Here is a 16,738-nt window from a genome sequence, read left to right on the forward strand (position 1 = left end):
AATTATCTTTGCTTGGCTGTTTCTTTGCAAGAATCTTTTTAAGCCACTTATCCATTTTGGGGGGTTGGTTTAGTAAAAACTACATAGTATAATAGGTAAATCCATGTGCCTCGAAATGTATAAAAACCACAGTACGTCTCAATATGCTGAAAGCAGCTAAACACACTCTCCCACATTATCCAACAGCTATTTTGCCCCAGCACAGGTTCGTACTGACCTGTCATGGGACCTTCTGATGTGCAGATGGAGTAAGGGGCGGTGTCAATCTTTATTTTAACTTTTAGCAAGACTTAATTTCTTATCTTTTAAAGATAAAAAGTAAATATAAATAGAGATTTTAGTTTCTTCTTCCCAAACCCCAGTGTATCACCTTGCCTTCTCCCTGGGGTGTGTTACCTGTTTGGAAACCACTGCGCTAAGGACTTGTAGTCCTAGCTGGATGGGTAGAGGGTTAGGTTCACTGGTCCCTTCACTAAGAGACTGTGCCTGAGCTGCAGGGCCACTGACTTCATCAACACCTCCTCTCCTTTGGCTCCTACAGACCATGTATATGTGTCCAGCCTCTTGCTGGTGCTGGCCTCCCTGTGGTCCCTTCATCTTTCTGGTCGCCCGTGTCCCAACCAGTCTCTAGTTTCCTAGTCTTATGTCTGAGTGCTCTGGTTGGGTCTGTTATGTTGCCCACAATATTTGAATAGAAGGAATAACTTCTTTACGTAGCTTAAAGAACCCTATCACCTAGGAAATAACAGATCCCTTTCTTTTAGCACTTTTCCTTTCAGATTTCCTCTAGCTAACCAGGATCCACCCTTTAGGTACATCAAAGGATTTCTGGGCTACATGAAAGACTAGAAAAACTTTTTAAATCTCCCATTTCTCCTCTTTGTATTTTATCCCTCTTCCTACCACCAGTTGTAGCTGTTTTTCGCTTTGATATTTGTGGCTTGTTGTGACAACAGACCACATGAATACCAATGAACAAGACATCTGAAGGAAAATCCATTGTGTTTCATTGTTTTGATTGTCATGTGTCCTGTGAATATCTTGTTTGTACTTTTAGTCTTTAAATGATATATTTTAAAAGTATACTTTCAAAGCAAACAGCTGTTTCAATGGCGAGTCAGATCCCAAAGATTTCACTACTGTAAATGGTGAACATTTCGTTTATCGCTGAGAGAGAATATCTTCAGGATTTACATGCAAAAAGTGTTTGTTATTTCCTCCCAAGGTTAGAGATAAAGAATACTATATTATTCTGAAGATCTGGGTTGGGATACTTGTGGATGTTGATGCTATAGAATAGATACATTGCTGTAAGTCCTAAATTTTTCTTATTCCTCCAATCTTAGGATAAGATAAGATAGCAAGTGCTACTCCCTGTAATTATACTTAATATAAGAACCAAAGGACCATGGAGATGAGTTATCTGCGTGGCCATCTTCTCTAGACCATCTGCTATACTTCTTTGCATTATTGTCATAAACTATTACTTATGTCACTTGCTTGCATAACAGCTTTTGATGGTTCTGTGTTGCCCGAAGAATAAGGTGCAAACCCTTAGCTTCCATATAGGACCCTTTCCAACTTGGCTACAACCTCCCTTTATATTTCTGTTTCTTTCTCTCAAGACACACACACACACACACACACACACACACACTCCTCTTATTCCTTCCAGACCAATAATGCTATTTCTATCAGAATTCAGTATTCTAGGGAAGAACTAGATTATACAATTCAGTGTTAGAATTAGTCTGTAACTAGAGAGGTGGGTTAACAGATTAGTGGGTGGTTCAGGAATAGGAGATCTTAATGAGGCACTAAAATGTTCTGGAAAGTGAGTATCAACATACAGATCACCTGGGGATCTTTTTAGAATCCAGATTCTGATTCTAGATTCTGATTCTGGTCTAGAGTGGGACCTGACAATTCTGCATTTCTAACAAAATTCCAGGTGATGATGCTGCTGATGCTGTTGCTTTGCTGCGCACTTTGAGTAGCAACATTCTAAGCTATGTTGTCCAATGTGATAGCCCTAGTCTCATGTGACTATTTAAATTTAAATTGATTAAAATTAAATAAAATTTAAAATTCACCTGCTTGGTCACAATAGTTAACACTTTAAGTGCTTGCTGAATTGGATAGCCCAGAGGTAAAACATTTCCGTTATCACAGAAAGTTCTCTTGGAAAGCACTGTTTCCTAGAGCACTATTTTTCAAGCTGTTTCTATGGACCACCTACTAAATCAGACTCTCTGGGGGTAGGGAACTGGAAATTTGCATTTTAAACAAATACCCCAGAGGGTTCTTATGCATGCTAAAGTTATAGGAACACTTCTATAGGGATCTAAAATCTGACATACAGAAATAAAGCTAATATGGGAATATGCAAATATCAGAGACAGACATGGGGCAGTTCAGCTTAAATTGGAATTCCCTTCTTGCCAGCCATTAAAATCATATCCAGTTGTCTGCAGGTGCAATAGGTTTCACCTGGTGGAACTGACCTCTGATACCAAAACTACATAGGGTAGAAGAGGGATAGGCCCTTAAGCCAGGAGCATTCTGCAGGGATACAGCAAGTCCCAGATGTGTCCTCTGGGCCCATATGTTTTCTGGTTTACCAGGTGCTAACATCTGGTGAGGAACAGAGGCTGCATTCATTTTCAGTTATGACTCTGAAACCTAGGTAAGAACAATCAGGAAATAGCACTATTCTTTTTCTTTAGATATTTTGGATCTCCCCTTCCTGTTCAGGAATATGTATTGGGCAGATTCTCTAGTTTTTTGGCCACCTTTCAGATATAAAAACTTACATTTTCAAAAAGTTCAGTATCAATCTTACATCAAAATTTCACTCTGTCATCCAACTCTATGCTTGTTTCTTTCTTCCTTGCCCCCTTGTCTCCCAGGTTGGAATTGGGAAGAGGTCTTGGTGTATTTCACTTTCCTTGCCCCACATCCTTTCTTCTGGCAAATTCTATAATTAAGGAAAAGGGCAAAGCTGGCCTGAGTTGGTGCTGTAACGTGAGCATCAGTACCTTCTACATGCCAAATGCCCAGACACTGGCTGTTTTTCATAGAGGTGCTTTGTGGGTTTTTTGAAAGAGCCTCTGCTGGGACTGTATGCACTGTATGACCCTCCAGCTGACCCCTGACAGCCTCTGCTCAGCTTTTGTCCTCCTGAATCTTAGCGAAGGAAGGAAAATGATGCAGTATTCTCCATACCTACAAATTTCCTTACTTCAATCTCTTGTCTTTTCTAAAGCAGCCTGGAGATGAATGATGATGGTGGCTAGTTGAAGAACCATGTTGGGTATCTGTTGGTAAATCCTGCATGGATGCATGTGTTGGACACCTCCTGTGCTGCACCTACATCCTCTCAGACTACTCTTTTCCTCCAGCCATTCCTATGGCACACTGGCTGCATGCAGGTGAAGGCAACATCTCTCCTCATCTGCGAGACTTTCCACCCTGGAAGGTCATGTCTGGGTAAGACCCTTGCAAGAACCCTCTCAGTCATCTGGTGTGTTTGCAAACCTGGAAGTACGAGGGTATTAACACCCCAAGGGGCAGCGCTCGACCAGTTCAGCTCAGGAGCCAATAGCTAGGTTCTCTCCTCTTTCAACCTTTGGGAAGACAATTCTGAGGTGTATTCTACATTGCTCCTCAGAGGATCACCAAGCTAGTAGCATTGAACCTCAGTGCCCATGGTTGTGATCAGCCCTATAATTTCCCCTTGGATTAGCTTTCCCTCCTCCATTTCCCTCTTCCCAGTCCTCCACTCCTGTTTCTTGGGTCGCTTCTTGAAGTACACTTTTCTGCATGCAATTCCTTGTCGTAGGGTCTGCTTTTCAGGGGACCCATGCTAAATCATCATGTCTGTCACTTCTTTTTAGAATGTGGGGTATCTGTCATCTATTGTGCCTGCTTTGGTGACTGCAAAAACTCCAGACAAAAGGAGAAAGTTCCATCTAACATCCTTTTACACATGGTTATTGTAAATGGAATCTAAGAGGCACAGACTGATTGCCAAAGCAGTACTCCACAGTGGTTAGCATGGCATTCCTGTTGATATGAGTTCTTGTTCTTGCTCTGGTTTTTGAATGGGGGTGATGTATGGTGGACAAATAGACCTTGATTTAGATGTTGTTGAAGAAGGCTTTCCAAAAGCAGGGAGGTAAATCAAAGTCTGTTGTCTGAGATTACTTTGTGTCTGAGTACATCAGCTGTGGTTCTTTGCTTCAAGCAAAGACTGAACTTAAGAAAAAAACTATATTGGAAGCAGCAGTGGGTGCTGTGATGTGCCACCTGATCCCCCTTTTGGACTGAGGCATGTTTTCCTCCAGCTGCTAGGATGTTGGCTGCTGGCAGCTCAGAGCTGAGGCCCTCCCCTGGAATTGCCCTTGGCTGAAGGGAGTCATCTTTCCCAAGGTTACGGCCCCTTTTTGGTGGCAGCCTACACCCAATGCCTGGTCATTGTGGAGTTACAAAGGCCTGATCCCCTGGTTTCAAGACAGGCCACCTCTGAAGGGCCATCCCAGCCACATCTCCCATGGGACTGGCTGAGACCTGTGTGCAATGCACAACTGCATTTCAGTTCCAATTCTCTCTCTGCCCATCCTGTTTATTTCCCTCCCCTAAAAGCATGTTCCTGAGAGCACACCTCAATAAACTTTCTGCACATGAATCTCTAGCTCACTGTTTCCTGAGGAACCTGACCTACCACAGAAGGATACTGGGAGTTCACAGAATTGAAGAAAGTAGTAAATATAGTCCCTTGGGAAGGACGGAAAACAGGGCAACCCTGGGGATCTTAGTGTCAGAAACTTGTAAATCCTTTAGGGTGCTGCCAGGGCATCTCTGCTCAGTATTCAAATTCCTGGAAGGGAGCATCTGATGGGCTCATTTCAAGTCAGGAAGCAGGGCACTGTGATTCCAGCTCCAGCAGAACTACCTGGAGTAGTGGACAAAAAGGAGAAACAAAGATGTTTTCTGGATCATAGTATGTGAAGTTTTCTTGGAGGAAGAAATTGAATGTGCTGGCTGAGGACTGGAGCTCTAAGCAGAGGATGCTGTGGCTCACATTGCCACATTGCCAAAGAACAGGATGGCATCCACACCCTGGCGCAGAGGCAGTGGAAATAAAACCCTAGATATTTTCTCCAAGGCTCATCAGGATGCATAACTGGAGTGGAAAACTGGTTTGCTGATGGTTCTTGCTTGCTTTGTTTGCTTCATATAGGAGAATCAGTGTCCCTTCAGGTAGGTCGAGACTCAACAGAAGTTCGGCTAGTTTTGGTGGAAGGACCCTGTCTCTGGGGAATGAGTATGTAGCAGGCTTTGAAGGAGTACTTTCTGTGTACCAGGAGCCACCAAACGTTACCCTCCTCCTCCTCTTAGTTCAGAACCACCTGAGAGACAGACCCAGGGTTCAGATGGAGAGTGCGTCAAGTATCAGCTTTGTTAATAATGGGTTGGAGGTTGTGGCTCAGATGTACAGATGCCTAATGCTTGACTCCTGCATTAGATGTACTCCTCCTCCAGCCAGTCATGAACACAACCAGCCAGACATGCGCAGGCCTCCCTGGCAGGAGCAGGAGCTCAGCCCGTGGCAGAGAGTACTTTTTCTAGGGGAGGTTCAGATCCAAAAGAAAGAAACCAAGGAAGGATGAATCTAGCATTCCCAGTTCCTTCTATAAAACTCACCAGTCAGTGAGGGGAGGAGGGGAAAGAGGACAGAAGTGTTGCTCTGGCTGAAGTCCTTCCACATGAGCACATGAACCCAGGGAAATGGAAGTGCCGAACAGCTACTTTCTGTATATTTACATATATTAGCATGTTCAGTTTTTTACAAGTCTATGAGGTATCACTATGCCCATTTCATTGTAAATGAAACTGAGGCCAAGGTCATATTCCAAGTAAGTAGTGACTCAGGATTTGAGTGAAGTCTTCTCTGATTTTAAAGCCCACGATCTTTTCACTGCCCTGCACCTCCATCTTGATTTAGAGTGCCAGAGAAGCCGAGCACTCCTGGCTCTCTTCCTGAAACCTCCCAGTGAGCTCTCCTGAGCCCACCAGCTCAGTTTGGGCCTGATTGCTTGAGTTCTCTCAAGTACCTAAGTCCACAAAGGCTTCAGTGGATGTGTGGCAGATTTGAAGAGGCTGTCACCTGGCCTAAGATGGGAAGGCTGGGGAGAGAGCTTCCTTCCTGTGGAGCTGGGTCTTGGTCTCCCCTTCAGGGACTATGCGTGGTTGTCAGGCCAGGCTGTTATCATAAGGCCGAAGAGGCTACCGTAGTGGTTTCACCAGGCTTCCCACTGGGGAGCCCTGGGCCAGGTAAGGGCAGCCACTTTAGCTCAGCCCCTCTTGTCAGGTCTGCAGAAATCAGCTCCAACTAGGGACTGGGCCAGCTGGGCCTTCTCTGTCGGCTCAGGAAGGCTCTTTAGGTTTACTTCTCTCTGGTTACCCAAAACTCAGCCTGTCTTCAGCTAGCTACTCTGTTCTGTTGAACTCTGACCACTTCCCCCAAATCTGGATTTTCTCTTGGTTTCCTTATGAGCCTTTCCATCATCTACCAAGTGGTTAAATTTCTTGCTTTTCAGTCTCTCTGCAGATAGTCCAACCACTAGACGCCCCCATTCCCTCTCCTTCTGTCTCTTCCCCTACCTCTCCCTATGCCCTCCTCCATTTTCCCCCTTTGCTCTACTTCCTTTTCCTTCTCTCTATCCTTCTTTCTTTCTCTCCCTCCAACTCCTCTCCCCTGTTTCTCTCACCTTTCCCCTCTCTTCTTCCTCATGCCTCCTGCACTGTGAATCCCAGGGGGATAAGCCTATTTGCAAAGGAGGCGTCTCTGTCACATGATTGTGAGAGCCCCAGTAGAAAGCAGCACAATGGGAATGTTCTGCTAAGGGTCAAGGGACCATAAAGGATTTCTGAATACTCTAGAAAATCCTTGAGGATGCAGGGGTGAAGGTGGGTGTAGCCCACCCAGAGTGAGAGAGAAGCTGACAAAAGAAGAGAGGAAGGGTTCCATATTTCATTTTATTCGCTTGAAGTTTTGCCCAGAACTAGTCCTGCCTGTATTTTATCATCTGTAAAGGCCTTTATTTCTACCATCTAATCCATCAGTCTTTTTTTAAAGCTTAGATAATAGTTTTAAAAAATCCCATCAATATCAGCCACCAGGAGGGAAATTTCAGAAAATGAGATGATAAGATTTCCAAGTTTATTGAAAAACCTATAGATAACTGCATGGCTGTTCATGCTATTTTAGAAAACAAGTACAGCCAGGCGAGTCATTTAATAATGCGGGAATCGTCGGCTGTGTGGATGGTGGACAGTGAGGGCAAGCTCACCTTGGGCAGGCGGAAATGAACACTGCGGTACACTGCAGGCTAGCAGCCCAGGGGCCTGCTGCAGACTGAGCCTCACAGCTCTCGTGAGCCGCACCATGCACCCTGTAGACAAAGTGGCCAGGTTTTTCCAAGTACAGTAGAACCTAAACTCATCCCCTCCCATGTCAGCCACAGCCTGGAGCCCACCTTTTGGAGTAGTGATGGGCTTTCAAGGGCGTTTAATCCTTGCCAACATCCTAAGATAGGTATTATTATCCCTATTTTCCTGATGACAAAATTGATTACCACAGGAGGGAGGGAACTTTTATAAAACCACAGAATGGGGTGGCAGAGATAGGACTGTAACCCAGGTTTTCCAGTTCCTGGCCCTGTGCCACTTTTGCTCTATCAAGCTCCTCTACCATCAAAAACAGTCTAGAAGGGGAGATGTTAAAGAAGCCATCTTTCTGCCTGTGGGGTAAGTGTGTGTGAATTGGTGGCTGAGTGGGGACAGGGTAGTTAGGTAGAGGCCAAAGAAAATAGGAGTTACAGGTATAAACTCTAAAATCAAGCTTTGTGGCTTCAAATCCTGGCTCCCCCACTTATTAGCTTTGTGACCTTGTATAAGTTACTTAACTTCTCTGTGCCTCTTTATAAAAGGGGAATGATAATAATATCTACCCATAGACTTGTGGTAAATGTTAAAAGAAATAATGGATAAAGCATTTACTACAGTCCCTGGAATACAGTAAGTTGGATAAATGGTATAGCCTTGGGCCCACTTTTAGAATCAGAGCAAATCTTTAAAAGTGCCTCAAACGGTGCCTGTCTCCTGGAGGTGGTCAGGAATTTTCAATCCCTCCCTGCCATCTTTCCTCTGGCCAGGAGTCTCTACAGGCCTTTGGGTCCTCACCCACCCTACAATGGACTAGGACCCTGTAGGTAGCAGGTTAGAAGAGCTGTTCTTAGAATTGTCCCTTGACTGCACAATACACTAACTATGACCCTGCCACCCACTCACAGTGTGACCTCGAGCTGGCCTGGGCCTCAGTTTCCTCAGCTCTTACATACGGGGGTAAGAACAGACCTGGGTTTGAGGAAGTGTGGTTTGTGAACTACAACGTCAGAATCACCTTACTGGATTGTTGAAAATACTGATTCATGAGCCTTGGCCCAAGTTGACCAAATCAGAATCTCTAAAGGTGGGGCCCTAGAACCTACATTTATAAAAAGCACCACCTCCCCCCCAACCCTGCCACCGTGTCTTGATCCAACTTTCAGAGATTCTGATATAATTGACCATTAATAAATAGTGAAAGTAAATAATAAATTAATAAATTAAAATTTAATTTTTAGCTTTGATTATTTTAAAGATTTTTCTGTTTGATTTTGGTTGTTTACAATTTTACTAGTTGTACCCAGATGTGGTTTTCTTTGTATTTATTCTGTTTGGCATTTATAACACTTGTTGAATCTATGGTTTGATGTGTTTTGTCAGTTTTGGAAAATTCTGTCATTATCTCTGTGAAAATTAATTCTGTCCTACTTGCTTTTTCCTTTCTAAGACTCCAATTACACATATGTTGGGCCTTTTCATCATGTCCTGTTCTGTCTTGTGTGCTTCCCTCCTCTCAGTATCTTCCATCCATTTTTTTCTCTCCATTCTTTCAATCTGGATATTTTCTATTGACCTATTTTTGAAGTCATTAATACTCTCTTCAGCTGTGCCTAATTTGATATTAAGCCCATCTATTGGGTTCTTAGTTTTAGTTATATTCTTCAATTCTAGAATTTTTTAGTTTACAAATACATTTTAATTCTTTACTAAAATTCTCCATCTTGTCTTTTATTTCCTTGGACATATTAATCACAGTTATTTGGAAAGCCTCTATGTGATAATTCCAAAATGGGATCTCCTTGAATCTCTTTCTATGTCTATTTTTTCTCTTGATTTTGGGCCTTTCACATCTCCTCAAATGCTTTGTAATTTGTTTATTGAATGTCAGATATTGTGTATGAAAAAATGTGAGATAATTTGAAGCTGTAAATGATGCTGTTTTCCTCCTGAGAGGATTTACTTTTGCTTTTGGAAATTAAGGTAGGGGCAGATCCTTGTAATCCAGTCTTGGATTGAGCAGTTTTGAAACCAGGCTTTAGTTTTTGTGAAAACTGGTCTGTTTCTGGTTAGTCCTTATTCCTAGGCTTCAGATCCCATCTGAAAGCTGGAGGTACATACCAGGGTCGCCATGTTGCCCTCAGCTCCCATTTTTGCTCCCCCAGTTTGTTGAGACTACAGAAGCTCTGCTTAGCCTCACAGCCTTTTGGTTGCCGGTTTCTATTTTGTTTCTCAATTCTCTTGGCTTCTTCAGCTGATCAGTTTCTACATAACGCAACTTCTCAACTTACAGTTTTTTCTTAAGGATCAGCAAATCCTTCAAGGCAAAAAGCTGTGTCAAATATCAGGTTTACCTTTGTGATTTCCTTCTCTCTGAGATCTCAGTGCCTTAAGACCTTACCACATTTGATAGCTCTCTGATGTTTTTAAACAGAATTAAAAAAATTATTTTGTTTAGTGTTTCTATTTGTTCTTTGTGAAAGAGTTGCTCTGTTTAAGTTAGTCTGCCATTGTAGAAATGGAACTCCTTGGGATTATTTTTCTAATCTCCTCAGGGGATTTTAGTTTGAGAAGCGCTGAACAAAATCAACTCCTTGCCAGATAAGAACCACCTGAGACCCTTGTTTAAAAATGCTGATTTCCTGGTCCTACCCTAGGCATACTGAATTAGAAACTCCAGGAAGAAAACTGGTACTTTGTAGGTCTAACAAGTACTTCTAACCAAGGCATACTTTAGAAAGATTGGACAAGTGGCTCCCTAAGGTCTTAAGCACATTCCAGTTGTATTCTGGTTGTCTAGGCATGTTCCAGTTACCCCAGTGACCCTACCTACCCCCAACCTCTATGTTTATTGGTAGGAAAGAACCTGTTTGTTCTGGTATGCAGAGAATGCAGCAGACTGCCTCTTACTACCTCCTCCAAATTTATTTTGCTTTCTACAACTCCAAGAGTGGGAGCTTCCTTTGCTGAAGTGTTTCCAATTTCTTCCTTAGACATTTTAATCAGACATGAAAAATGATTGGTCTTTTGCCAGCCTTTCAGTCTAAGAGGAATTTATTTGCCTCATAGAAGTGCATTAATTTACAATGGCTTTAGTGCAGAAGACAGAGTGATGTTATAGAAAGGGACCCAGAATCTAGGGATCAGGGATGAACCCAGGATACGTAAGTAGCTCAGGAGTTGTAGGAGGCCCTTGCCACCTCCCATCCTCCCTCCACTAATGTAAGTTCCCTTTGTCTGCTTGAGTATATCCACTTGTCATCCTCCAAATTACCAGTTCTAGGACTAGAGTGCAGTTCTGAACTTCACTGCTGACACCCTTTTTAACCCTTGTTGGCTCCTATCCCAACTCCCTGTGGATATTCCACTGTCCTGCTGAGTTCCCTGATAAGACTTTCCTGCATTCACTTCTTCCCCTTGTTTTCTCTCTTTCACCTCCTTTTTCACCTCTCCTCCTTCTCCTCACCCTACCCCCTTTCTTCTTGTTTCTTCCTATTCCAGAATCAGAACAAGGGCTGTAGTATCTTCTTGCATACCCTCCCTCCACCACTTCTTGCCACAGCTCTCTCCTGAATCACCTCTCAGCAGATATGGAGCTCAGACAGGACGGCAAAGTTGTCAAATTGCTTTTCTCTGGGCCACCTAACAAGACTGGGTTCCCTAGTTCTCTCTGGCTCAGGAAGATGAGTCCCACTTTGGAGGTTTCTCATTGTCCTAATCCATGGGCTTCTCAGTAAATACTACCCAAATCAATAAGAAAACAATGAAATATGCCCAGTGGAAAAAGAGAAAAGGTCATGAAAGGTAATTCATAAAAGAAGAGACACAAATAGCCATAAATATATGGGAAATATTTAACTGCGCATATCATCAAAGAAATGCAAATCAAACCATGTGAGTGGTAAAAACTAATCAGAACAATAAGGTTGAGTTTTGGCTATGATGCTGGGAAATTCCCCTATACTGCTGTGTGAGTATAAGTTTTTCAGTCTTTCTGGAGAATGATTTGGCGAATTGTAGCAAAAAATCTTATAATTTTCTATGACTTTTGACCCTGCATTTTCACTTTCAGGAATTTATCTCATTGAAATAATGTAAGCTATTTGCAAAGGGTTATGCACAATGATATTCAGCATGGGGATGTTTTTTTAAAAAATTATTTTATTGAGGTCATTTTGGCTTATAACATTGTGTAAATTTTAGGTGTACATTATTATATTTCAACTTCTGTATAGACTGCATCATGTTCACCACCAGTAGTCTAGTTTTTATCCATCACCATTCATATGTGCCCCTTTAGTAACTCTTTTGCCCTCCTCCCACTCCCTTCTCCTCTAGTGACCACTAATCTGTTCTTCTTACCTATGTGTTTATCTTCCACATATGAGTGAAATCTTATGGCATTTGTCTTACTCTGTCTGACTTATTTCGCTTAGCATAATACTCTCAAGGCCCATCCATGTTGTCCCAAATGGCACAATTTTGTCTTTTTAATGGCTGAGTAGTATTCCATTGTATATAAATACCACATCTTCTTTATCCATTCATCCGTTGATGGGCACTTGGGTTGCTTCCATGTCTTTGCTATTGTGAATAATGCTGTGATGAACATAGGAGGGCATAAATCTCTTTGAATTGTTGATTTCATGTTCTTTGGATAAATACCCAGAAGTGGAATAGCTGGATCATATGGTATTTCTATTTTTAATTTTTTGAGAAATCTCCCCAGCAGGGCCCAACTTGGTTAGAGGAGAGACTGGATTTTTTTAAGGCTGGGAGAAGACATGGCAAGTATTACTGGAGAGCAGAACCGAAGATTTGACACATGCAGACTTGTGTGCAAGTTGCAAGTCTGCATTTATGCAAAACAGGCAATGATGGAAAATGGATAACAGATGAACCAATCTAGAGATAACCTGGAATGATGAACTCACTTAGGTAAAAATCAATCCATTAACTTCCTGCTCACTAACAGGTCGAAGCCAAATCTTGAAAACTGATGTTCTCATCTCAAGGCCCCAGGTGGTAATATTAACCATCGCTGACGTGGTATATCTTCTCCATAAATACAATTTCCTCTAACAAAAAAAACATAGCTCTCCTGCCCACGGGGCCTTTTTTTGGTTCACACATGCCCTGAACTGAACTCCTTGGTTTATGGAAGAGGCTCAATATGAAACTGCAGATTGACTCTTTTATCACAATTCTTTTAATTACCGCACGTACTTAATTTTATCATCCAATTATGGGTAAAATTAAAGTTCGTCAAACTGCTTGTTTTATGTGAAATTCCTTCATTTCCAAGAGATTAGAGGACCATTAAAGAACAAATGGAACAGTCAGTTACAGACTATACAGGTTGATTTATCATTGATCTTACATAAACAGCAAAACTAGCCCTGAGATTTTCCCAAGCATAATAGGCCTATGTATACAGTGTACTGTATATCTTTTCATTTAAGCCTTCAAAAAAATATGATGTATCCCCACTGGAAGTCATAATTTCACTGAACGGATAGTGCTTAAGACTCCACAGCGCCCAGCCAGTTTGTTACAGCAGATGAATGAGAGCCCACTGTTTCATGAAATTACTTTTGAATATTTGCAGAATGACCTTTTCCCACTCTTTCCCACCAAAGTGCATTAACTTCTTCTGCACAAGATGGAAAATTGCTATGCTGAACCACTCTCCTGCAAGGCCCAGTTGAAACATCACGGCCTTTTCTATGAAAGCTTCCCTGACATGTTTCCCACCATCAAAAACATCTTTCCCCTAAAGTTCCCTTCTGGAGAGGAATGTGGGAGGAATGAAGACACCTACTGGGTGACATACCAAGGTCATGTAGCTGGTAGGTGGTGGTGCCAGGATTATAATTTAGATCTGGCTGCCTCCAAAGCCTTTGCTACTTCCACACCCCTGGAGCTCATTGTTTATGCCCCTATTGTGGCCTTTATCCCCTTTTCCCTTTTATTTGAGCAATTTGAGCCCATGTGCCTTCTATAACAATGGGAGTTCCAGGTACAGCTTTATGTCTACTTCTCTCCTACCATCCCTTTAAGCATATCTTGCATTTGGTAGATCCTGAGTGTATCAGTCAGTGTTCAGAGAGGCAGAACCCCTGGGAGGTTGTACACAGATATGTTTGGTTCTGTTACAGGGTTAGTTATAGGAATTTGATGTTTTGCATCTGGTGTTAGAGCTTGAAGTTCACAAGGCAGGCCGTAGGGAAGGGAAGATAGATATAAAATAGAGGAGAACAAGAACATGCTGGAACCACAAGTATGAACTGGAGACCATGAAAATGGACTGTAACCTTTGTAGTTCTTTTGCCTCTAACGTTGATGGTGTGGGTGCTCTGCAGAAGCCAAGGCCCTTCATCCTGGAGCTGACCCTACAAACCTGGCCTAAAGTTGGAGAAAATGAAGAAGGATTCCGTGGAAGATGAGTCAGCTGCAGGCCTGGCTACTGCATCACACCAACAGGCTCGGTCAGAAAATGGATGAGAATGTGTGTGAGCAAAATGACTGCTGCTTCCCTCCGGCTCCCCAGATCTCCCACAGTAATCTCTCTTTTGTCCTGTCCTAACCAGAAACCTACAGGAAATGAAGTTCAGCCTAAACAAGTATTACTTTAGAAAGTCACTGTGGTCCACTTCTCTCAACTTGGCACCTACGTGCATCTCCTTAAACCATACTTACTCCCCAAATGGAGACAATAAAAGGTTGAGCTTTCATGTAACATGATACAACCAAACCATATACAACCAAGCGGGCACTAATCTTTTCCCCAGGAGAGGATATAAAGTCCCCTTTTGTCTTGGGGTAATGTTTAGTCTTCTCTTAGCTGATCACATTCTCCCTTTAATATACGTAACTTAAGTACTCAGAGGTAAGGTTAACTGCTATTAACACATCTTAAGTAGATGATAAGAGGATGATAGAGGGAAAAAACCCCAAATATATTTGGTTTATGTATACAAACATTTATGTCAAAACAGGAAAAAATATTCATAAATATTATAGTCTCATTTCTACAACTGGTCACATGTCTTACCTATCTTTGTAACTACCTTCATCCATTACTCATTCAGTATTTCTTTTGCCCGCAGCAAGCACCCCAGGTTGTAGGTCTAGGTCAGGAACTGGCAAACTTTATTTGTAAAGGGTAAAGGGTCAGATAGTAAACATTTAGGTTTTGGGGCCACGCAGTCCCTGTCTCAGTTACTCCACTCTGCAGTTGCAGTGCAAAAGCAGCCATAGACAACATATAAACAAATGGATGTTGCTGTCTTACAATAAAACTTTATTTACAAAAATAGATGGGGGGCCAGTTTGGCCTGTGAGCTGTCGTTTGTTGATCACTGGCCTAAGTCATTAGCAGTCCTGCCTGAATTGTGTTGTAGTTTTCTGAATAACTTTAATCATAGGACATAGGAGTATTAAGAGGCACCAAAGAGGATCTCCTATATTCCACATATGCTCCTCCTTGCCTCATGGTGCAGTACCAACCCATTTTACCTTTGATAGTCAAAATCAAGCATCCTACCTGGGACAGAAACCCCTTTTACCTGTTGATTCAGTGACAAGAGGAGCCCAGAGTGACCAGGTGACACTCTCAACTTCCAAATCAGTGGAATCACTGTTGTGTACCCTGGTGGAAGCATTCTTCCCTTTGGAGCTAAGACCTCTAGACCATAGAGCCTAAAGTCCTTGGAATGGGAAGTACAATTTTTGCTAGTGAATAACTAGGGGTAATAGAGAGAGGAGCCATATTCTCCTGCTGGCCCCTGACTGAAACAAGAGAATTTAACAATGCTCATATTTTCATTCAGTCAGTAAAAATTTATTGAGCACCTACTGTGTGCCAGGCACTAGCTGGGATATGATAGTGACCAAGGCAGAGACCATTACTCCCTTTCTGGAGCTCCCAGTCTAGTAGGGGAGGCACATTAAAGAAGTCAGTAGACACATGGTTATGAATGGATGCTGTAATAGAGAATAACAGAGAGGTAGGGGCCACAGAAGGCCTCTCCGCGAAATGACTTTCAAGCTGAGACCTGAGGGATAGGAAAGATGCCATCATGCTAAGAGCATCCCAGGCAAGGGAATGGCTTGATAAAGACCTTTGTTTGTTCTGGTCCAGTTTGGCTAGGGCCATGGAAGTTGGAGAGAGAGGCAGGGAATGGATTATGCAAGGCCATGGGGCCAGTTTGGATTGTATTCTAAGTATATTGGGCAACCATGGAGAGGTGTTAAGCAGGGAGGTGGCATGCTTTGGTTGCTGGTGGAAAATGGATGGTAGGATGGCAGGAGAGGATGTGGGAGATCAGTCAGGAGGCCCTTGCAGTCATGCCAGTAAGACACGAGGGCAACTTGAATCAAAGTGGTGGTCATGAAAAGAAGGATGGATACTGAAGACATATTTTGGAGGTAGCATTGACAGACCCTCCTGGTTTGGTTGAGCGAAAGCTGGAAAGGGAGGAACCAAGACTGACTCCCAGGTTTTGGGAAGGTGGGTACTTCTGCTATGTATGTACATAGAGAAGATTGGCAGAAGAAAGGGTAAAATGAACATTTTTAAAAATTGTGGTAAAATGTATGTAACGTAAAATCTACCATCTTAACCATTTTTAAGTGTGCAGTTCAGTGACATTAAGTACTTTCACATTATTAAGCTACCATCATCACCATCCATTTCTGGAACATCTTTCCACACTGAAACTGTACCCATTAATCAATAACTTCCCATTCTCCCAGCCCCTGGTAACCACCATTCTATTTTCTCTCTCTATGAATTTGACTCCTGTGCGTACCTCATATGAGTGGAATCATACAATGCTTGTTCTTTTGTGACTGGCTTATTTCACTTAGTGTAGTGTCTTCAAGGTTCTTCCATGTTGTAGCATGTGTCAGAATTTCCTTCCTTTTTAAGGCTGAATACTTTTCCATTGTACGTATATACCACATGTTGTTTATCCATTCATCTGTCGATAGACACTTGAGTTACTTCCACCCTTTACTTTTGTGAATAATACTGCTATGAACGTGGCTGTCCCCATATCTGTTTGAGATCCTTCTTTCACTTCTTTTGGGTGTATATCCAGAAGTGGAATTGCTGAATCATATGGTAATTCTATGTTTAATTTTTTGAGAAATAGCCATACTGTTTTCCATAGCAGCTGCACCAATTATATTCCTACCAGCAATGCACAAGAATTCCAATTTCTTCACACCCTCAGCAACATTTGTTATTTCCTGTTTTGTTTTGTTTTTAAATAACAACCATCCT

At 42.4% G+C, this 16,738-nt stretch overlaps 1 protein-coding gene across 2 annotated transcripts in view; it reads left to right on the plus strand.

Annotated features, from left to right (window-relative positions):
* The window catches only part of MTHFS (methenyltetrahydrofolate synthetase), a 209,384-nt gene that overhangs the window by 49,571 nt on the left and 143,075 nt on the right, over positions 1 to 16,738 (plus strand). The gene's annotated exons all lie outside the window — the stretch shown is intronic.

This window comes from Equus caballus, chromosome 1 (assembly GCF_041296265.1).
Source record: "Equus caballus isolate H_3958 breed thoroughbred chromosome 1, TB-T2T, whole genome shotgun sequence".
NCBI lineage: Eukaryota > Metazoa > Chordata > Mammalia > Perissodactyla > Equidae > Equus > Equus caballus.